Source organism: Schistocerca americana, chromosome 8 (genome assembly GCF_021461395.2).
Source record: "Schistocerca americana isolate TAMUIC-IGC-003095 chromosome 8, iqSchAmer2.1, whole genome shotgun sequence".
Taxonomy (NCBI): Eukaryota; Metazoa; Arthropoda; class Insecta; order Orthoptera; family Acrididae; genus Schistocerca; species Schistocerca americana.
The window spans coordinates 455,936,931-455,958,585 of record NC_060126.1 but is presented as its reverse complement, the minus strand read 5'-3'; positions in this window follow the sequence as shown (position 1 = coordinate 455,958,585).

The window sequence follows — 21,655 nt, the reverse complement described above, 5'->3', positions numbered from 1 at the left end:
TTTTTCGAAAGATAATTTTTACTGTAGTTCGTCGCCTATTGTCGGGTGTGGTGGTATAGCGACAGTTCACATGCGTATAAACACTAAAGAGGTGAAGAAACTGTTACACCTGCCTATTATCGTGTAGGCCCACCGCGAGCACGCAGAAGTGCCGCAACACGACTAATGTCTCATATAATGCTGGAGGAAATTGACACCATGAACCCTGCAGGGACATCTATAAATCCGTAAGAGTACGAGAGGGTAGAGATCTCTTCTGAACAGCACATTGCAAGGCATCCCAGTTATGCTCAATAATGTTCTTGTATGGGGAGTTTGGTTGGCAGTGGAAGTGTTTAAACTCAGCAGAGTGTTCCTTAAGTCCCTCTGCAGCTATTCTGCACGTGTGGGGTGTCGCATTGTCCTGCGGGAATTACCCGAGTCCGTCGAAATACACAGCGGACATGAACGGATGCAGGTAATCAGACAGGATGCTTACGGAAGTGTCACCTGTCAGAGTCGTATCTAGACATATCAGGGGTCCCATATAACTCAAACTGCACACGCGTCACACCATTACAGAGCCCCCACTACCTTTAACAGTCCCCTGCTGACATGAACGGTCCATGGATTTATACCAGTACACGTCCATCCGCTCGATACAATTTGAAATGATACTTGTCGGACCAGACAACATGTTTCCAGTCATCAGCAGTCCATCGTCACTGTTGACGGTCCCAGGAGAGGCGTAAAGCTTTGTGCCGTGCAGTCATCAAAGGGTACACGAGTGGGCCTTCGACACCGAAAGCCCACATCGATGATGCTTCGTTGAATGGTTCGCACGCTGACCCTTGTTGATGGCCGAGCATTGAAATCTGCAACAATTTGCGGAAGGGTTGCACTTCAGCCGCATTGAACGATTCTCTTCAGTCATCGTTGCTCCCGTTCTTGCATGATCTTTTTCTGGCCACAGTGATGTCGGAGATTTGATGTTTTACCGGGTTTCTGATATTCACAGTATACTCGTGAAACGGTCGTTCGGGAAAATTCCCACTTCATCGATACCTCTGAGATGCTGTGTTCCATCGCTCGTGCGCCGACTGTAACACCACGTTCAAACACATTTAAATCTTTATGAGCAGCCATTGTAGCAGCAGTAACCTATCTAATAACTGCGCAAGACAGTTGTCTTATATAAGCGCTGGTGACCGCAGCGGCGTATTTTGCCTATTTACATATCTCTGTACTTGAATACGTATGCCTATACCAGTTTCTTTGGCACTTCAGTGAGTGTTATATGTTTCGCGCCGTTCCTTAGCTGCTTCTAAATTCATAGAGGTACGTGCCGTCTATGTAACTAATTGAAGGCAGTTTGTTTATTGCCAAAGGCGTTTCGTTTCTTTTATTTGTGAAGCATCTTCAGTGGACTGTAATACACGTTCCATTTTGTACATACGAGTAAGTGTATAGTGGTAGTTACAATATGTTACTGTGTTACTTTTTTCATATTTTCCTCTTGTTTTTCTTGTTACAATGAACTTTCGTAGCACAAATTTCCTGATGTTAAATTATCGTTACGATTTCCAGGGCTGTTGGCCCTTGGGTGTGGTCTTGGAGGTGTGTGCATTCGTCTCCAGGCCCCAGTTGACCGATTTTCGGGTTTCTTTCGCACACATCTCTTTTAAAACATTGATTACATCACTTGCAATTTAACTTTTGTGTTCAACATGTGTGTGTTTGCGGTGTGCAGTGTTGACAACTGTCGCTGTGTGTTTATCTTTCGTCTTTTGTGTTATATGTGTGTAGTTTGACATTTTTCATTTGCTTAGTGTGTGGTGTGTGCGTCCGTGTGTGTGTGTGTGTGTGTGTGTGAGAGAGAGAGAGAGAGAGAGAGAGAGAGAGAGAGAGAGAGAGAGAGAGAGAGAGAGAGAGAGGAAGAGAGAGAGAGAGAGAGAGAGAGAGAGAGAGAGGAAAGAGAGAGAGAGAGGAAAGAGAGAGAGAGAGGGAAGAGAGAGAGAGAGGGAAGAGAAAGAGAGGGAAAGAGAGAGAAGGGAGGGGTGAGAGGGAGATTCATTATTTATTCAGGTTATGTTTCATTTCTCTATTTGTTATAGTTTTAGATCAGAGAGTTATTGCTTATATGCATTTGATCATTAAGTACCTCCTCTTTCTATGCAAGAGCCTTTGTATGTGAAAGTTTTCGTGCAATGTCCGGAGCTTTCTGATATTCCAAGAAAACTTTCACATACAAATAGGCCCTGCAATAAAAAAGACGGTACATAATATGAATAGTAATTAGCTGAAGGCAACTACAAGTCACTTGAAATGAAATGCAAATGAAAACTAAACTGATGTTTTGTTACATTCAAAGCAACAGCATAAGAATCAATGACATGACTGTTATAAAAGGAAATTCCAAAAAAGGTATGGCGTAGTTGTGGGCAGCATTACCGTATCCTAGCTGCACATTCAATCTATAATACTAACGCAACCCACCAAATGTTTTAGTTACTCCAGTGGTTGATTAGCTAATGGATGGAAACGATACTAACATCAGATTAAAGGTACTTGGGCAAACATCAACACCCGACTTTAGCCGGTCCTCATGCATACTCTCACGAATCTGCTGTGGCGATAAGTCGGCCCTGCTTGCTCGCATGCGAAGAACCATATCTCGCTCGTCTGGCCACTGAACCCGTGAAGTCCCATCCAGCGTCTGAACTCAAAAGTCCTAGACCTCTAAAGCCTGCCACCTTTCACCTTCCATATCCAAAACAAAAGAGTGTCCGAACTCACCTGTGCCTGCTGCCCACTCTGCTGGTTGCGCTGTTCCAGCCACAACCGCCAATCAGGAAATGCGTTACTGTTTTCGCCAACAGCGTGAAAACTGCCACGTTTCATAAATTCCAACCACAGAATGTCTCCAGACGCGGGCCAGTCAGAGCACACTTCTCTTGCTAGTTTGCTCTTGAAATTCCCGTCTGACGTCACTAGGTGATCAGTGAATCAGCGCATTGTTTATACATTTCTGAATTTCTGGAAGGCTAACGAACGTGGCGGGAATCCGCGAGGCATCTCCTCCCAACGTGCAGGCCAGGAAATTCCAAGACTTTTTATGTTTGTTGTTGTGGTCTTCAGTCCTGAGACTGGTTTGATGCAGCTCTCCATGCTACTCTATCCTGTGCAAGCTTCTTCATCTCCCAGTACCTACTGCAACCTACATCCTTCTGAATCTGCTTAGTGTATTCACCTCTTGGTCTCCCTCTACGATTTTTACCCTCCACGCTGCCCTCCAATACTAAATTGGTGATCCCTTGATGCCTCAGAACATGTCCTACCAACCGATCCCTTCTTCTGGTCAAGTTGTGCCACAAACTTCTCTTCCCACCCATCCTATTCAATACTTCCTCATTAGTTATGTGATCTACCCATCTAATCTTTAGCATTCTTCTGTAGCACCACATTTCGAAAGCTTCTATTCTCTTCTTGTCCAAACTATTTATTTTCCATGTTTCACTTCCATACATGGCTACACTCCATACAAATACTTTCAGAAACGACTTCCTGACACTTAAATCTATACTCGATGTTAACAAATTTCTCTTCTTCAGAAACGCTTTCCTTGCCATTGCCAGTCTACATTTTATATCCTCTCTACTTCGACCATCATCAGTTATTTTGCTCCCCAAATAGCAAAACTCCTTTACTACTTTAAGTGTCTCAATTCCTAATCTAATTCCCTCAGCATCACCCGACTAAATTCGACTACATTCCATTATCCTCGTTTTGCTTTTGTTGATGTTCATATTAAATCCTCCTTTCAAGACACTGCCCATAAATTATTAGCTGGCATCCAGCATTCGAGACTACTGCTCTCAGCCTTCTACAGAGCCGAATCGTGACGAATATCGGGAACCCCGTGTCAGCTTGACTGACAGGGTAGTTCAGTGGGCCCTGTCAGGTGGTTCCTTGACAAGCATAAGTCGAACAAAGCCTCTGAAGGCCGTATGGTCCCCCCTGTCGCTCTCACAATTCTGTGCGAACTGAGCGGTTCTCACGCGTTGTTAGAATTGAACTGCAAGCCTCGGCCAACAACCATTGCAGTTTTATGAAATACATACACCAGCATTAAATAACGTCATGTGACTTTTAGCATGAGGAAATTAAAGTGTAATGCCTGTCGCCAGTCGTGACAAGGGACAGATGAATTTAGCACAGAAATGAAAGGATGCAAGCTAGACGGCTTGTAACCTTCCAATGTATCTGGTAAAGATTAAAGTATATTCTGCCGGTTAGTTAATACGGGTTCCACTCTTCACAACTGATTTGATTACACAGTCGACATAAATATTTACTGGTACTTTAATCACATCATCAGTCTGGAGTACAACGAAATCTATTGTCGTGCCTTTTAGTCACTCAGTTCGATTATTAGCACCGCAGTCATGCAAAGACCTCTCTTCGGGTTCTACAGGCGGCACACTTCTCACAATAACATATTAACTCATCTTAGCGATTCTGCCAATGATGTTCACTAGAGTCCGCGTGACAGTAGCGACGCAGCTGACAGTTGATCCCGTGATACGATGTGCGAACGAAAGTACCTCCGTTGGTGAATTCTAGTCGCACATATTGCACACTGATCAACCAGAACATTATGACCATCGACCTACTTTCGATATAAACCCGTCCGGGTGATAGCAGCGTCACCTGGCGAAGAAAGATATCTAGTCAGACTGACGCACGGCGCATGTAGTATTAGTGCGCGCGCTGGTCGTGTGTAGAATGGGGAGTTTGACCGAGGGCAGATAGTGATTGCCCAGAGGCTCGGCAGGAGCATTTCGGAAAATGCAGAACTTGAAGGGTGTTCGAGGAGTGCTGCAGTGAGTGTCTTCAATACGTGACGAAATCAAGGTGAAACCACGTCCAGACGTCGTGATGTTGGGCGGTCACCCATCCATCGTAACAGCTGTCGGACGTTGTAGGATGGGTAGACTGGTAAAATAGGGCAAGCGGCGAACTGTGGCGGAACTAATATCAGACTTTAAGGCTGGGCAGAGCAGAAGTGTGTCTGAACACACACTGCATCGAACATTCCTAACGATAGGCCACCGCAGACGGTGACTCACGCATGTGCCAATGTTAACACCATAATATCGGCAACTACGATTGAAAAGGTCACGTGACCATAGGCACTGGACGATGGCGCAGTGGAAGAGCGTTGCATGGTCTGATGAATCCCAGTGCCTTCTTCATAAAGCCAATGGGAGGTTACCACTCCGTCGTCTTCCTGGGGAACAGCTCCTAGACACCTGTACTGCGGGACGGAGACCAGCTGGCGGTGGCTCCATGATATTCTGGGAACATTCACTTAGACATCAACGGGTGCAGTGGAGCCCGTGCAACGCACCATGCCGGCCAAGAACTGTCGTACACTGGTTGCAGAGCACGTACACCCCTTCATGTTGGTCAAGTTTCCCAACAGCAGTGGCATTTTCCAACGAGATAATGCGGCATGTCTCAAGGTCAGGAGTGTGATGCAGTTGTTCGAGGGAAATAGTGGCGAGTTCCAGTTGATGTGCTGGCCCCTCAACTTGCCAAATCTGAACCCGATTGGACCCATCTTCGATGTGATTGAAGGTGGCGTCAGAGCTCATCGCATCCTTCCCCGGAATTTACGAGAGTTACGTGACATGGGTGTACAAATATCGTGCCAGCTCCCTCCGGCGACCTACCAAGGCTTCATTGCTTCCGTGCCACGACGCGTTCCCGTTGTTATCCGTGCCAAAGGTGGACATTTCGGCTATCAGGTAGGTGGCCATAACTTTCTGGCTGATCAGTGTACGTCTCTCAGTTGCAGTTGTTTCTGAATTCCGATCAAACCCATGTTTGTTGGTTCCACAACCGTCGCGACGGACCAGTGATTGATTTCGTGACAAGGCACACGAATGCTGAAATTTCACTTTTCACAATAACGCACTGATACTGAAACTGATGTAAATGACGCAAGACACGCAACTTTTGTGGGGAACTCTTTAAGCATTTTCATCAAATACGACAGTTTTGCCTACCGCGAGTCCGGCACTGAGTGTGTTGTCTACCATGCAAGGTAACGCATAAGGCTCTAACAATTTAGACCTATGTTCTAGAAAGAGGCGACTATCAGTACTAAGGCTGGGTAGGCAGCAATTTGCAGTACGCTTACAATACCACGCAAGTGTTAGGGACTAGCAGAGTCTAGAGGTATAAGTGGAACAACCACATAGGCACGGGTAAAGCAAATGCCACACCCCGATTCAATGGGAGATCAAGTACACTCTGATACTGCAGTTAGTCAGGAGAAGAGACTACATACAAAACAACTGTAGAGCCAATACCTGCATACGTGCTTCATTGTGTCCTCGTTTCTCAGTGAGCCAGTTTCTTTCCCAATGTCTTTAATACTTGTGTTCTACCATGTTGCTCTTTCTCTCCCTGCCCTACTCCCCCCGCCAGTGTAATCAGTTTGAATCTACCTGCCTGTAATTTCCCTTTGATGTTCTACTTTTGTTGAACACTTTTTTCTGCTATAGCTGCTACGTGTAAGCATACTGCAGTGTCGCTGGCTACCTCACCGCACTATCGATAGTCGCCCTGTTTGGGAGAGCAATTGTTAGAGTCGTGGATTAGCCTTCATGGTGTTCAAAACGGTTCAAATGGCTCTGAGCACTATGGGACTTAACCTCTGAGGTCATCAGTCCCCTAGAACGTATAACTACTTAAACCTAACTAACCTAAGAACATCACACACATCCATGCCCGAGGCAGGATTCGAACCTGCAACCGTAGCGGTTCCAGACTGTAGCGCCTAGAACCGCTCGGCAGCTTTCATGGTGTGAGTCGTGTGCAGTGTCGGCGTCGTGCTCTTAAAAACGAAAATTGGCGTACTGTGGTGGAGGTCGTTGAGGCCTTCGCAAATGTATCTGTGTGTCTTGCGTCAGATCAACACTTTTAGTGGCAGTGGAATTTCCGTATTTGTATGTCGTGTCGAGATATCAACAATAAGCCGCTTCATGACGATAACGGGACCGATTAAAGAGGATCTGATAGTGATTCACTGATGCTTTTAACTGAGATAAATTTCTAATTTGCGTGCCTAAAATTAATGAGTGGAGTTACTTTTGTTCGCACATCGTGTCACGAGATCAGCTGTAAACAGTGGTGCGAACGATCACTCGCACACTCTTGAAAACCATCCGTGGCACCGGTAGGATGCAGTAATGTTAACTGCGAGAACTGTGCCGCTTGACAAATTTTCAAAAGTAGAGCGAAGTATCCAAACAGTAAATTATGGTGATTGTGGTGCTGGTAGTCGAACTGGATGACTAAACAGAACAGCAATAGATTTCATTGTACCTAGTGGTTCTAATTAAACTGACGTTGTTTCGGGCGCTGCAGTGAGAGCTGTATACTTCACAGGGCACCAAATCATCCTAGGAATGTTCGTTAATCGGTGCGCTCGCGAAGTAACTGAAAAATTAATAGTTCCAATTTCTCCCACCAGGTGAAAACATGCCGCTATAAGCAGTCAGGCCGCGCAGTGTCTCCTATTTTGTTATTAGTGTGCTATTTGTCGCTTGGTGACATGTTTTGATTTATTTTGTGAAATTACTGTTGATGTAAAAGATTGAAAAAGTTGAAATTTTTCGTACGAAACACAATGGATTCTGTGATGAAAAATCGTGTACTGCTTGTGACGTTGTTTTATGAGAACGTCAGCAACAGCAGCGCTGCATTGCGAAATATTGATAGAAACATCCTCGAAGAGGTCCCATGTTAAGAAATGGGCTAGGTTATGATCAAAAAATTTCAAGAAATAGGTGATGCAACAGAAAGAACGAGGTGGTCCATTCCCATGGCAGCTGTTGATGAAGTTGCTGTAGCTACAACCGGCCATGCAGCAAATTCCTCAAATTCTGAAACTAGTGCTCGAGCTATGTCATGGTTTTCTCTCACCGGGTCAACAGTTCAGAAGATTTTCGGCGCATTTTACCCTGGTATGCGTACAAGATTGATAATGTGCACCAAATGATGGTTCAAATGGCTCTGAGCACTATGGGACTTAACATCTAAGGTTATCAGTCCCCTAGAACTTAGAACTACTTAAACCTAACTAACCTAAGGACATCACACACAGCCATGCCCGAGGCAGGATTCAAACCTGCGACCGTAGCGGCCCCGCGGTTCCAGACTGAAGCGCCTAGAACCGCTCGGCCACTCCGGCCGGCTGCACCAAATGATGCCCCAAGATAGGCTTCAACGTCTTCACTTTGCCATTCGTTTTTTGGCACGCACTAGAATGGAGGACATGTGCCGGGCCATTATTCTTTGGACGAACTAGCCACATTTTACTCCGCCATACGTTGTGCAGGAACATCCACTATCCACAGCTTATGTGACTGTGTGGTGTGGTATCACAAGCTGCTCCGTTAGTGGTCCGTGTTTTTTTTTTAATATTTTATTTTTTTGCTACCAGGGCCTGTTAGGTCTATAGTGACTAGTGACATCTGCACGTTGTAAGAACCTCTTCGTGAATCACATAATTCCAGTTTTGCAAGAACACAACTGTGCCAACACCACTATTTCCGTGCTAGATGGGGCGACACCACATGCCGCTAGCCAAGTGAAAGATTTGCTTCAAGAAATCTTCGGTAACGACCACATCATCTGTAGGCAATTTGAGGATGTGTGGCCGTTCATATCCACCGACCTAAATCCATGCGCTTTCTGGTTGTGGGGAATATCTGAAAGATCGTGTCTGTCAGTAATGTATGCGGCCTCTTTTTGATTTGCAGGATAGCATACGACGATATCTCTTTCTGATTGCATCGGGTATGGTGTGAGCAACTGCCGACTGTGCTGTGTTACGGATGCAGCATGTTACTGAATCGGGAGACTATTAAGAACCCGTGTTGTAACCTTAACCATATCCTAGTAAACGTGCCAGAACCACCGTTTTCATGTGTTTGATCGTTCCTCCCCTTCTCCAGCAGCCTTACAACACCCTGACTTATTACACCACCATATTTTCACCTGGTGGTAGAAAGTACCGACTAATGAACAAATCTGCGATGTTTCAGCCCCCTGCGTTGTATATAGCCCGCACTGCTTCACTCTAAACTCGTTCAGTTTAATGGAAATGGAAATGCCGTGTGGCTTCTTTTTTTTTCATTTTCTTCGTTATGGTTCGTTGTATTTCGTCCTAGCGAACATCACATGACATCCGTTGAAGTTCGTTGTTGATCTTTTCACTCGGTTTTTTTATTATAGAGGCCAGCCAGCACTCTGAAGGCTAGGGCCTCCTGTCAGGCAGACTGATCGCCTGGTGCAAGTCTTTCGAGTTGACACCACTCCGGCGACTTGCGTGTCGATGGAGATGAAATGATGATGATAAGGACAACACCACACCCAGTCCCTGAGCGGAGAAAACCTCCAACCTAGCCGGGAATCGAACCTGGGCCGTTAGGTATGACATTCTATCGTGCTGACAACTCAGCGACCAGCGCTGGACGTTCATGTTATTTGTAACTACCCAGTACTTCAGACAGACATAGCGACTGAAGTGGCAATTAAAGATTATGTCGATTTTGCGATGCAGTCAATTTTGAACAGTGCAGCCCCATTTACGAGGTGCATTCAAGTTCTAAGGCCTCCGATTTTTTTTTCTCCAGACTGGAAAGAGATAGAAACATGCGCATTGTTTTAAAATGAGGCCGCGTTCATTGTCAATACGTCCCAGAGATGGCAGCACCATACGGCAGATGGAATTTTACCGCCAGCGGCGAGAATGAGAAGTGTTTTAAATACTTACAATGGCGACGTTTTCCTTACTTGAACAGCGTGCAATCATTCGTTTTCTGAATTTGCGTGGTGTGAAACCAATTGAAATTCATCGACAGTTGAAGGAGACATGTGGTGATGGAGTTATGGATGTGTCGAAAGTGCGTTCGTGGGTGCGACAGTTTAATGATGGCGGAACATCGTGTGACAACAAACCGAAACAATCTCGGGCTCGCACAAGCCGGTCTGACGACATGACGAGTAAGTGGAGAGAATTGTTTTGGGGGATCGCCGAATGACTGTTGAACAGATCGCCTCCAGAGTTGGCATTTCTGTGGATTCTGTGCGCACAATCCTGCATGACGACCTGAAAATGCGAAAAGTGTCATCCAGGTGGGTGCCACGAATGCTGACGGACGACCACATGGCTGCCCGTGTGGCATGTTGCCAAGCAATGTTGACGCGCAACGACAGCATGAATGGGACTTTCTTTTCGTCGGTTGTGACAATGGATGAGACGTGGATGCCATTTTTCAATCCAGAAACAAAGCGCCAGTCAGCTCAATGGCAGCACACAGATTCACCGCCACCAAAAAAATTTCGGGTAACCGCCAGTGCTGAAAAAATGATGGTGCCAATGTTCTGGGCGTAATCCTTACCCATTGCGTTCCAAAGGGCACTACGGTAACAGGTGCATCCTACGAAAATGTTTTGAAGAACAAATTCCTTCCTGCACTGCAACAAAAACGTCCGGGAAGGGTTGCGCGTGTGCTGTTTCACCAAGACAACGCACCCGCACATCGAGCTAACGTTACGCAACAGTTTCTTCGTGATACCAACTTTGAAGTGATTTCCATGCTCCCTACTCTCCTGACCTGGCTCGTAGAGACTTTTGGCTTTTTCCAACAATGAAAGACTCTCTGTGGCCGCACGTTCACCAGCCGTGCTGCTATTGCCTCAGCGATTTTCCAGTGGTCAAAACAGACTCCTAAACAAGCCTTCGCCGCTGCCATGGAATCATGGCGTCAGCTTTGTGAAAAATGTGTACGTCTGCAGGGCGATTACGTCGAGAAGTAACGCCAGTTTCATCGATTTCGGGTGAGTAGTTAATTAGAAAAAAAATTGGAGGCCTTAGAACTTGATTGCACCTCGTACTGTGTTATGCTAGTAGAATATCCTTGCATCTCTATCAGATAATTGTGAATCTCACTGTGTGAATCCCTCCCCCAACCTACAACTAACTGACTAACATTACAGCATTAAACCGTAGGTAGCGGTGGCAGCATTTAAAGAAAAAATAAGCTCCGACATAGTTAGTTTTAACCAATGGGCCGGTTACACTTGTTTACCATTATTTATATCGCATTTCATGGATGAACACGACTGATAAGACACCTGGCTTCCATGGGAATGCCCTCCTCTCCTCTGCTGCCGCAGTAGAGCCGCATACGGCACTGGGACACAGCAGACTCCCCCGTGGGAGGTCTGCATACATTGCCCCCGCTTGTAGGTCAGAGTTGTCGCAGACACTCGCTCCGGCCGCCTCTCCTGGATCGCTGGCAGCAGCTCCACACGCACACACTCAAGACTCACACACCATGCCACTGCCGTAGCGTGTTCTCCACTATCGCTATCACAGCGAGCGATCTGGACAACACGGCCCGGGGGAGAACTGCGCCATACGAAAGGAAAGCGCGTGCAAGCGATACTAGTTTCTCTATTGTCTTATGTCCGCTCTGTAAAAAGCGTGAACGCGGCCGAGGATTGTAGCAGAGCTTGTCTTGCGCCCTGATCTTCTTCAGTTCGTGAAGCAAGAAGGCGCTTGGTTTCTGTACCACTGTGCAGATATGCGTGTTCTCCAACGAACCGAAGGTCGCTAGGACGTTTTCCGTTTTGCGACACTTGTCTGCAGAAACAGTAGTCTGCTTTTCAGGTACCGGTAGTCATTTTTATTTGTTTCATCAGTTTCTAAAATTTACTCAGCTAGACTTCTTTGTCGACAACTCAAGATCACAGAACATTTTGTAACGTATAAATAAGGTATTAAGCCTTTGCACTCCTTTATGTAGACACAGTGCGTCTCGGGTACTCTTATTTAAATCGCCGCCCTTGGGCGAGTCTTTCTGGAGACAATGAGGCCACTGGACAACAATGAGGGTATGCATTATAGGAAAAAATGCGCTTTCATTCAGATATACGCTACTGGCCATTAAAATTGCTACAGCATGAATATGACGTGCCACAGACGCGAAATTTAACCGACAGGAACAAGATGCTGTGTTATGTTAATGATTAGCTATTCAGAGCATTCACACAAGGTTGGCGCCGGTGGCGACACCTACAACGTGCTGACATGAGGAAAGTTTCCAACCGATTTCTAATACACAAATAGCAGTAGGCCGGCGTTGCCTCGTAAAACGTTGTTGTGATGCCTCGTGTAAGGACGAGAAATACGTACCATCACGTTTCCGACTTTGATAAAGGTCGGATTGTAGCATATCGCGATTGCGGTTTATCGTATCGCGACATTGCTGCTCGTGTTGGTCGATATCCAATGACTGTTAGAAGAATATGGAGTCGGTGGGTTCAGGAAGGTAATACGGAACGCCGTGCTGGATCCAAACGGCCTCGTATCACTAGCAGTAGAGATGACAGGCATCTTATCCGCATGGCTGTAATGGATCGTGAAGCCACGTCTCGATCCCCGAGTCAACAGATGGGGACGTTTGCAAGGCAACAACCATCTGCACGAACAGTTCGACGTATGCAGCAGCATGGAGCATCAGCTCGGAGACCATGGCTGCGGTTACCCTTGACGCTGCATCACAGACGGGAGCGCCTGCGATGGTGTACTCAACGACGAACCTGGGTGCACGAAAGGCAAAACGTCATTTTTTCGGATGAAAGTGGTTCAAATGGCTCAGAGCACTATGGGACTTAATTGCTGAGGTCATCAGTCCCCTAGAACTTAGAACTACTTAAACCTAACTAACCTAAGGACATCACATCCATGCCCGAGGCAGAATTCGAACCTGCAACCGTAGCGGTCGCGCGGTTCCAGACTGTAGCGCCTAGAACCGCTCAGCCACTCCGGCCGGCTTTTCGGATGAATCCAGGTTCTGTTTAGAGCATCATGATGGTCGCATCCGTATTTGGCGACATCGCGGTGAACGCACATTGGAAACGTGTATTCGTCATCGCCATAGTGGCGTATCACCCGGCGTGATGGTATGGGGTGCCGTTGGTCACACCTCTCGGTACCTCTTGTTCGCATTGACGGCACTTTGAACAGTGGACGTTACAGTTCAGATGTGTCACGACCCGTGGCTCTACCCTTCATTCGATCCCTGCGAAACCCTACATTTCAGCAGGATAATGCACGACGGCATGTTTCAGGTCCTGTACGGGCCTTTCTGGACACAGAAAATGTTGACTGCTGCCGTAGCCAGCACATTCTCCAGATCTCTCACCAATTGAATACGTCTGGTCAATGGTGGCCGAGCAACTGGCTCGTCACAATACGCCAGTCACTATTCTTGATGAACTGTGGTATCGTGTTGAAGCTGCATGGGCAGCTGTACCTGTACACGCCATCCAAGCTCTGTTTGACTTAATGGCCAGGCGTATCAAGGCCGTTATTACGGCCAGAGGTGGTCGTTCTGGGTACTGATTTCTCAGGATCTATGCATCCAAATTTCGTGAAAATGTAATCACATGTCAGTTCTAGTATATTTGTCCAATGAATACCCGTTTACCATCTGCATTTCTTCTTGTTGTAGCAATTTTTATGGCTAGTAGTGTATATTTAAATAAGCGTGACATTACAAAGCTCTTCATTGTGAGATATTTTTTGAAATTGTGCAGGGTGGACTGTTTCTATCGTCATTTCACTCGAATTGCTTAGGAATGAATCACGGTCATCGTCAAAATCATTATCATCAAAATCATTGTCACTCTCGATTCGACTTAGACATTCCTCTAAAAGCTCTACAATCTGTTCCTCAGATAGGATTGTGCTTGAAGAACTAGCCGTTTCGTGCTTACTGACTTTACCGCAATAATCAATTTGGTTTCCTCAACACTACTGCTACAAGTTGACACCAAGTTAACACAGGCTCCCCTAGATGGCAATACTACGCGGCACTGATGGCAGTGGAAGTCAACGCAGGATTCGTTCGCCAATACTCAGTGACCAATTTCCGTCCAAAGCGCTGGGAAAGTTCATTCGTTTGTTCGGAAGGGGAGGCCGACCGTGTCTGCCAGCTTTCGGCAGGACAGTGTTGACAGAATCGAAGCGCACGCCCTGCGATCTTTCTCAAACGATGTTGCATTAACAATTCGTTAACAAATTTCATTTTTGCATTACTTATAGCTTTATATGTCAGGCTCGTGATAATGTGCCCATCATTTCGTTAATGTTGTGAAATTTACATGGAAGTAAGACACTGCGCGAAATTCGAAAAAGTTTGTAATAGGGATCGTTATGATTTTGTATTTGCTGCACATGACACAATATGTAGCTGCGTATGATATTTAGGTAACACAAAAATTTTTTCTTTAGACCGTGGTGGAGGTATCTGTCTGACACCAGTCTCGAGAAAATTGTAGAAAAATGTAGCACACTCATATGCGATCGCACCGCACCAGCGACAAAGCCAAAGTAAAATATCCACAAATTCGCAGTGTTGCGCCACTTGCCGTTGGAGTAAAAAGAGTTAAAAGGGGAAATCTTCTTTCTTCTTAAAACTACAATGCTGACGAAAAGTAAGAAAAATCACGAAACAAACGTCGGCGGAAGATCTTGAAACTAAAGACAACAGACAATAAAAGTGTCGACAAAGTCTTAAGAATTTATCAGTTACACTTATTTGTATCGTGTATTTTACTGACATACTTTTAGTAGTTAAATAGTATGCAGGTTTCTAAAACTATGTATACATGCGTTCTGGAAAACACTGAATCCACCTTCTGTAAGGTGTAGTGTTTCTAACGTTTTAAGTAATAATTTTTAAAGTGCCTTCTGACGCGGTACAGGCGCAGATCGTGCAAAAGTAACCGATGCTTCCGTTCATTACGCCCTGGCTGAGGCCTCGTCACATACAGGGTCTCTCTCTCCTAAGAGTCGTCGGCTGCCTTTTGTCTGGAGCTTCGTCAGATATTTACAGTTTCGTTTTTGCAACGTGTAGCTGGAGTCAGCCCAAACGAGCGCTCCTCTACACATCTTTCATACGAGACCCATTGTCGACGGAAAACGTTGCGAAAAAATTAATTTTAATGTGTAATTTTACGTGCCCACTGGATAGGGCGTCCCAAATGGCTCTGAGCACTATGGGACGTAACATCTATGGTCAGCAGTCCCCTAGAACTTAGAGCTACTTACACCTAACCAACCCAAGGACATCACACAACACCCAGTCATCACGAGGCTATGGCGTCCCAAATTAGTCTAGTGCGATATCGTTTTTTTTTTTTTTTTTTTTTTTTTGTGCGTGTGTCATCAGTCTTCTGACTGGTGATGCGTCCCGCCACGAATTCCTCTCCTCTGCTTAAAAATGGTTCAAATGGGTCTAAGCACTATGGGACTTAACATCTGAGGTCATCAGTCTCCTAGAACTAAGAACTACTTAAACCTAACTAACTTTTGGACATCACACACATCCATGCCCGAGGCAGGATTCGAACCTGCGACCGTAGCAGCAGCGCGGTTCCGGACTGAAGCGCCTAGAACCGCTCGGCCACCGCGGCCGGCCTCTCCTCTGCCAAACGCTTCATCTCAGAGTAGCACTTGCAACCAATTATTTGCTGAATGTATTTCAATCTCTGCCTTCCCCTACAAATTTTACCCTCTACAGCTGCCTCTAGTATCATGGAAGTTATTCCCTGATTTTTTAACGCATGTCCCGTCATCTTGTCAGTGTTTTCCGTATATTCCTTTGCTCGTCTATCCAGCGGAGAACCTCCCCATTCCTTGCCTTATCAGTCCACCTAATTTTCAACATTCTTCGGTAGCACCACATCTCAAATGCTTCGATTCCCTTCCGTTTCCGTTTTCTCAAAGTCCGTGTTTCAGTATCATACAATGCTGTGCTGCAAACGTACTATCTCAAAAATTTCCTCGTCAAATTAAGGTCTTTGTTTGATACTAGCATATTTCTCTTGGCCAGGATTGTCTTTTTGTCAGTGCTAGTCTGCTTTATATGTGCTCCTTGCTTTGTCCGTCGTGGGTTATTGTGCTGCCAAGGTAGCAGAATTCCTTAACTTCTACCTTGTGATTACTAGTTCTGATGTTTCTCGCTGTTCTCCTTACTTCTACTTATCATTAGTTTCGTGTTTCTCCTATTTACTCTTAATCCGTATTCTGTACTCATTATGCTGTTCATTCCATTCAACACATTCTGTAATTCTGCTTCATTTTCATCGAAAGGATGGCAATGTCATCAGTGAATCTTATTGTTGATATCCTGTCACCTTGAATTTCAATCCCGATCTTGAACGCTTCTTTTAATTACGTCATTGCTCCTTCGTTGTATAGATAGAATGATAGGGGCGAAAGACTACAATACTGTCTTACACACTTTTTAATCCAAGTACTTCGTTCTTGGTCTTCCAGTTTTATTGTTCCCTCTTGGTCCTTGTAGATGTTGTGTATTACCCTTCCTTTCCTATAGCTTGACCCTATTTTTCTCCGAATTTCGAACATCTTGCACCATTTTACGTTGTCGAACATTTTCTCTAGGTCGAAAAATCCTATGAACGTGCCCTGATTTTTCTTCAATCTTGCTTCGATGATCAACCGCAGCGTTAGGACTGCTTCTCTGGTGCGTTTACCTCTCCTAAAGCCGAACTAATGGCCACCTAGCAGACCTCAGTTTTTTTTATTCTTCTGTATGTTGTTCTAGTTAGCAACTTGGTTGCGTTAGCTGTTAAGCTGATTGTGTGATATTTCTCGCAACTGTCGGCTCTTGCTATTTTCGGAACTATGTGGATCATGTTTTTCGAAAAATCTGACGAAATGTCGCCAATCTCATACATTCTGGACACCGATGTGAATAATCAGTTTATCACCGCATCCTCCAATGGTTTTAGAAATTCCGATGGAATGTTATCGACACTATCTGTATCCGACTATCAGTATTTATTAACAGGGACAGTAAAACTCGAAGTAAACCAGTACACCAGCAGTGGCAACACGGCTCTGACCCGTGCGCACTGCTCAATCGCTGCTGCAGTACCGGTTATTCCTTGTGCTCTATTGTCCGTGTTAAGACAAATCGATAAAATGAATATTGCACTAGGCTAACTAGCCTTTTTTTTTAAAGAGGATAGAACACTTCCCGTCGACGCTGAGCATCGCATGAAAGACTTGATGTCAAGCATTTGTGTGGGCTGACTGCAGCTATGCATTGCAAAAAGTAAATCTCAAGTATAATCGAAACGCCAAAGAAAATGTGCCCTGTAATTTTCTCGTCAGCTACAATAACGTGGGGTTGGTTTCGTAAGGTAAGAGTTCACTAGAGCATGCTCTGAAATAGCAAGAACACCGTAATCATTTCTCTTGTACGAGGGTCACTCCAAAAGAAATGCACACTATTTTTCTAAAAATACAGTTTTCATTCTGCACGTGTGAAAGTTTTACACTGTGTAGATACATCCTTCCCGCTTGTTTTCAAACTTGGTTCAACCGCGAGTGGCGCCGTCACAGCATGTCTTCAAGATGGCTGCTACGCTTGACGTTCGTCAGAGGCAACGTGCTGTCATTGAATTCCTGTGCTGTGAAAACGAGACAGTGGGAAACATCCGCAAGAGGTTGAAAAAGGTGTATGGAGAAGCTGCTGTCGGTCGCAGTACAGTTAGTCGGTGGGCAAGCAGGTTACATGATGAAAGCGGGCACGGCAATATTGAGGATTGTCCTCGCAGCGGAAGGTCTCGTACTGCACACACTCCAGACAATGTGCAGAGAGTTAACGAATTGGTGACTGCTGGCAGACGCATCACAGTGAACGAATTGTCAAGCTACGTTGGGATAGGGGAAGGAAGTGTTTGCAGAATACTGAAAGGGCGTTAAAAAAGGTTTGTGCCAGGTGGGTTCCCAGGATGTTGACAGTGTCTCACAAAGAAACAAGAAAAACGGTATGCAGCGAACTTTTGGAACAGTACGAGAATGGTGGAGATGAATTTCTTGGAAGAATTGTGACATGGCTCCATCATTTTTCACCAGAGACGAATACGCAATCAATGGACTGGCATCATTCAAATTCACCCAAGAAAAAAATTCAAAACCACATCTTATTCTGGAAAAGTTATGGCTACGGTGTTTTTCGATTGCGAAGGACTCTTTCTTGTGGTCACCATGCCAAGCAGAACCACCATAAATTCTGATGCATATGAGACGACACTGAAGAAACTTCAAGCTCGACTGAGTCGTGTTCGACAACATCGGCAAAAGCACGATGTTTTGCTGTTGCACGACAATGCACGGCCACATGTCAGCCAAAACCCATGGAAGCGATTACAAAACTCGGATGGACAACATTGAAACACCCGCCTTACAGTCCTGACCTGGCTCCATGTGACTATCATCTCTTTGGGAAACTGAAAGACTGTCTTCGTGGAACAAGGTTTGAATATGACGGCTCCCTTGTACAAGCTGCCAAACAGTGGCTCCAACAAGTTGGTCCAGAATTTTACCCTGCCGGATATACAGGCGCTGGTTCCAAGATGGCGTAAAGCAGTTGAGAGGGATAGAAAATTATGTGGAGAAATGAAAATATTGTCGGCCCTTGTGGCCGCGTGGTTCTAAGCGCTTCAGTTTGGAACCGCGTGACCGCTACGGTCGCAGGTTCGAATCCTGCCTCGGGCATGGATGTGTGTGATGTCCTTAGGTTAGTTAGGTTTAAGTAGTTCTAAGTTCTAGGAGACTGATGACCACAGATGTTAAGTCCCATAGTGCTCAGAGCCATTTGAACCAAATGAAAATATTGTTCCTAAAGGATGTATGTACACACTGTAAAACTTTCAAACATTTAGAATAAAAGAGGGAGTTTTTAAAAAATAGTGTGCATTTCTTTTGGAGTGACCCTCGTATTATGCCCCGATATCCTCAGCAATAACAGCTTCAGTCTGGAACCGTGAGGCCACTACGGTCGCAGGTTCGAATCCTGCCTCGGGCATGGATGTGTGTGATGTCCTTAGGTTAGTTAGGTTTAAGTAGTCTAAGTTCTAGGGGACTTATGACCACAGATGTGAAGTCCCATAGTGCTCAGAGCCATTTGAACCAATAACAGCGATTAAGTCACGTCCCTGCGTGAGTCGATCTTAACGTAGTGGGGCACACGAAGAAACCTTCATCTGCCACTGGCTTCCCTCCAAGGTTCCGAGGCTACCTGGTCTAGTTACGAAAGCCGTGTCGCTGTGAGTGTATGTCCAGCGGCTGACGTATGGCCGGGCGTCTTTCTGACTAATTAAGCCGTGCCCGGCGGCGCAACGGCGTCGTCATAGCAACGCAACCAAGACGCCGCTCTCCACAAAGGTGCCGCGAAATATGAGGCAGACTTAACATTTCATTTTGTTCTTTAAAAACAATGCTCTCGCGACAGAAGTTGCCCCGACTAGAGTACAATGGAACTCTCAAGCTAAACAGAATAAGGCGCAGTGGACGCAATTGACTTTTCTGTTTCCGCTCATAGCTGAAAGGTTCCCCCTACAGAGCATTTCTTTTTTTTATTATTATTTTCTTTATTTTTGTCCCTCGGAGGGCGACATCGTTGTTACTGCGTAAGGCTTCCGCAAGTCGCCGTCGACTGGCGTTGTAAGGTAAGTAAATCAAAGAGGTAAGGGAGCAGCCCTGGGAGGGATGTAGGCCGGTGGAGCGAGACAGAGCGCTCTGCAAACGCAGAAATAAAAGAACACAAGAAAAATAACGAGCACTGAAGTATTTCGTCTCAGAAGGAGGTTCGGCCGGCCACAACAATTCCCCTTGTTTGTTATTCTTTTTGCTAACCCCTTCCCTCTGTCGCCGGAAGATATTACGAATACGATTCATCTCTGAGCCCGGCTGGCGCCCCCCTAAGGAACGGGTAAGAACTGGCGACAAGGAGAGCGGGTCGACGCTCCGACGCGTCGCCCCTTAGCTGTTTGAGGGCGCTCGCCACGAGCGTGGGCGGCGGAGAGGTAGGGGGCGGGGCACGGGCCAGGAGGAGGGAGGGGAAGTCCCCCACCACTCGCGAGAAGAAAACGACAAATGAGGGGACGAGAGGTGAGCCGCGCGGCTGCGGGGAAAGGGGGCGGGGGTGGCTTTTAGCCGCCAGAGGCGCCGGGGCACGCACGTCATTAAATCTCCGTTGTTTCGGTAAGGAGGAGCAGGTGGCGCTTTGATAAGGCGCAGCCGAGGAAGGGTTGCGACAAGAGACGACGGCTTAAGAGTGACAGCTCGAGGCGCAGGCACGCAGCCCGCCGCCCGCCGGCTCGCGAGCGCCGCGCGGGGGCGGAGGGGCGGGAGGCGGCGCCGAGGCGGCTCCCCGAGAGGTGTCTGCAGTGCACGGCGAGGTAGTTGCGAAGTAAACCAGCAGGTGACACATCAGACATACACATTATTCCTTCCGTCAGGAAACGTTTCTGATTGCCGGAAAAAAATTTAAACACCTGGAAAGACGACGTCCATTTAGGTCCGACGGCACGACCGGTTGGCCGTGCGGTCTAGCGCACGGCTTTCCGGGCGGGAAGGAGCGCCTGGTCCCCGGCACGAATCCGCCCGGCGGATCTGTGTCGAGGTCCAGTGAACCGGCCAGTGTGTGGACGGTTTTCCATCTGCCTCGGCGAATGCGGGCTGGTTCCCCTTACTCCGCCTCAATTACACTATGTCGGCGATTGCTGCGCAAACAAGTTCACCACCATTAGTCTACCACCCACTCTACACTCGTCTGGTGTGAGACGTTCCCAGGGGGGTCCACCGGGGGCCGAACCGCACAATAACCCTGGGTTCGGTGTGGGGCGGCGGAGGGGTGAAGTGGACTGCGGTAGTCGTCGTGGGGTTGTGGACCACTGCAGCTGTGGCGGGGACTGAGCCTCTCCGTCGTTTCTAGGTGCCCGGTTAACATACATACATAGGTTCGACGACGGCACATGCCACCTGGGACATACTAGATGTACTGATAAGGATTTCAACGTCGTCTGCCAACGGATGGCATAGTGGCATAGCTACCAGAGCGCCATCTGTGTCTATCCTTCTACAGGGAACGCTCAGAGCCAGTAGGCTCAGTTTGGTGCAAGTGTGTGAAGCAAGCAAGAGGCACTCGCGCTTCCTACAACCAACTGAACCAATTTAAAGGAGATCAAATTCTGGCGTCCCGAGTGGTGGGATGGTCCTTTCGGAGATTTGTCACTTAATTTGAACATGCTGCGTCAGTTGTACAGCAATGCTGGTATCAACAGTCACGTTGTAAGACGTATGCTTTGCCGGCGATGGGCGAGGCATGGCAGAATCTCTGACCAGAGAGTAGTTTATCGTTAGTTGTTGCTTGTCGCTAGTCTGCGCTTGTCTGCGCGAGTGGACGGTAGTAGTCGGTCGGCTTTAGTAGCGAGTCGGTAGTAGTCTGGTGTAGTCTGCGTGAGTCGGCGGGAGTCAGCATGCGTCGGCTGTGTGCTCTGGTCGCGACTCTGGTCAGGACTCTGGAGGATGAGTATTGTTGTAGAAGGTAAAGAAGCAGCCTTGCGCATATTTAATAATGGATGTTAATTGTAATTTAATTTGTTCAAAGAAATGCCCCAATAATAATTTTTATAATATAAAGCAACTCTTTTAAACAAAAGCATTCATTTCAATTTAAAGAATTTCCAATGCATTATCATTGCATCCAAG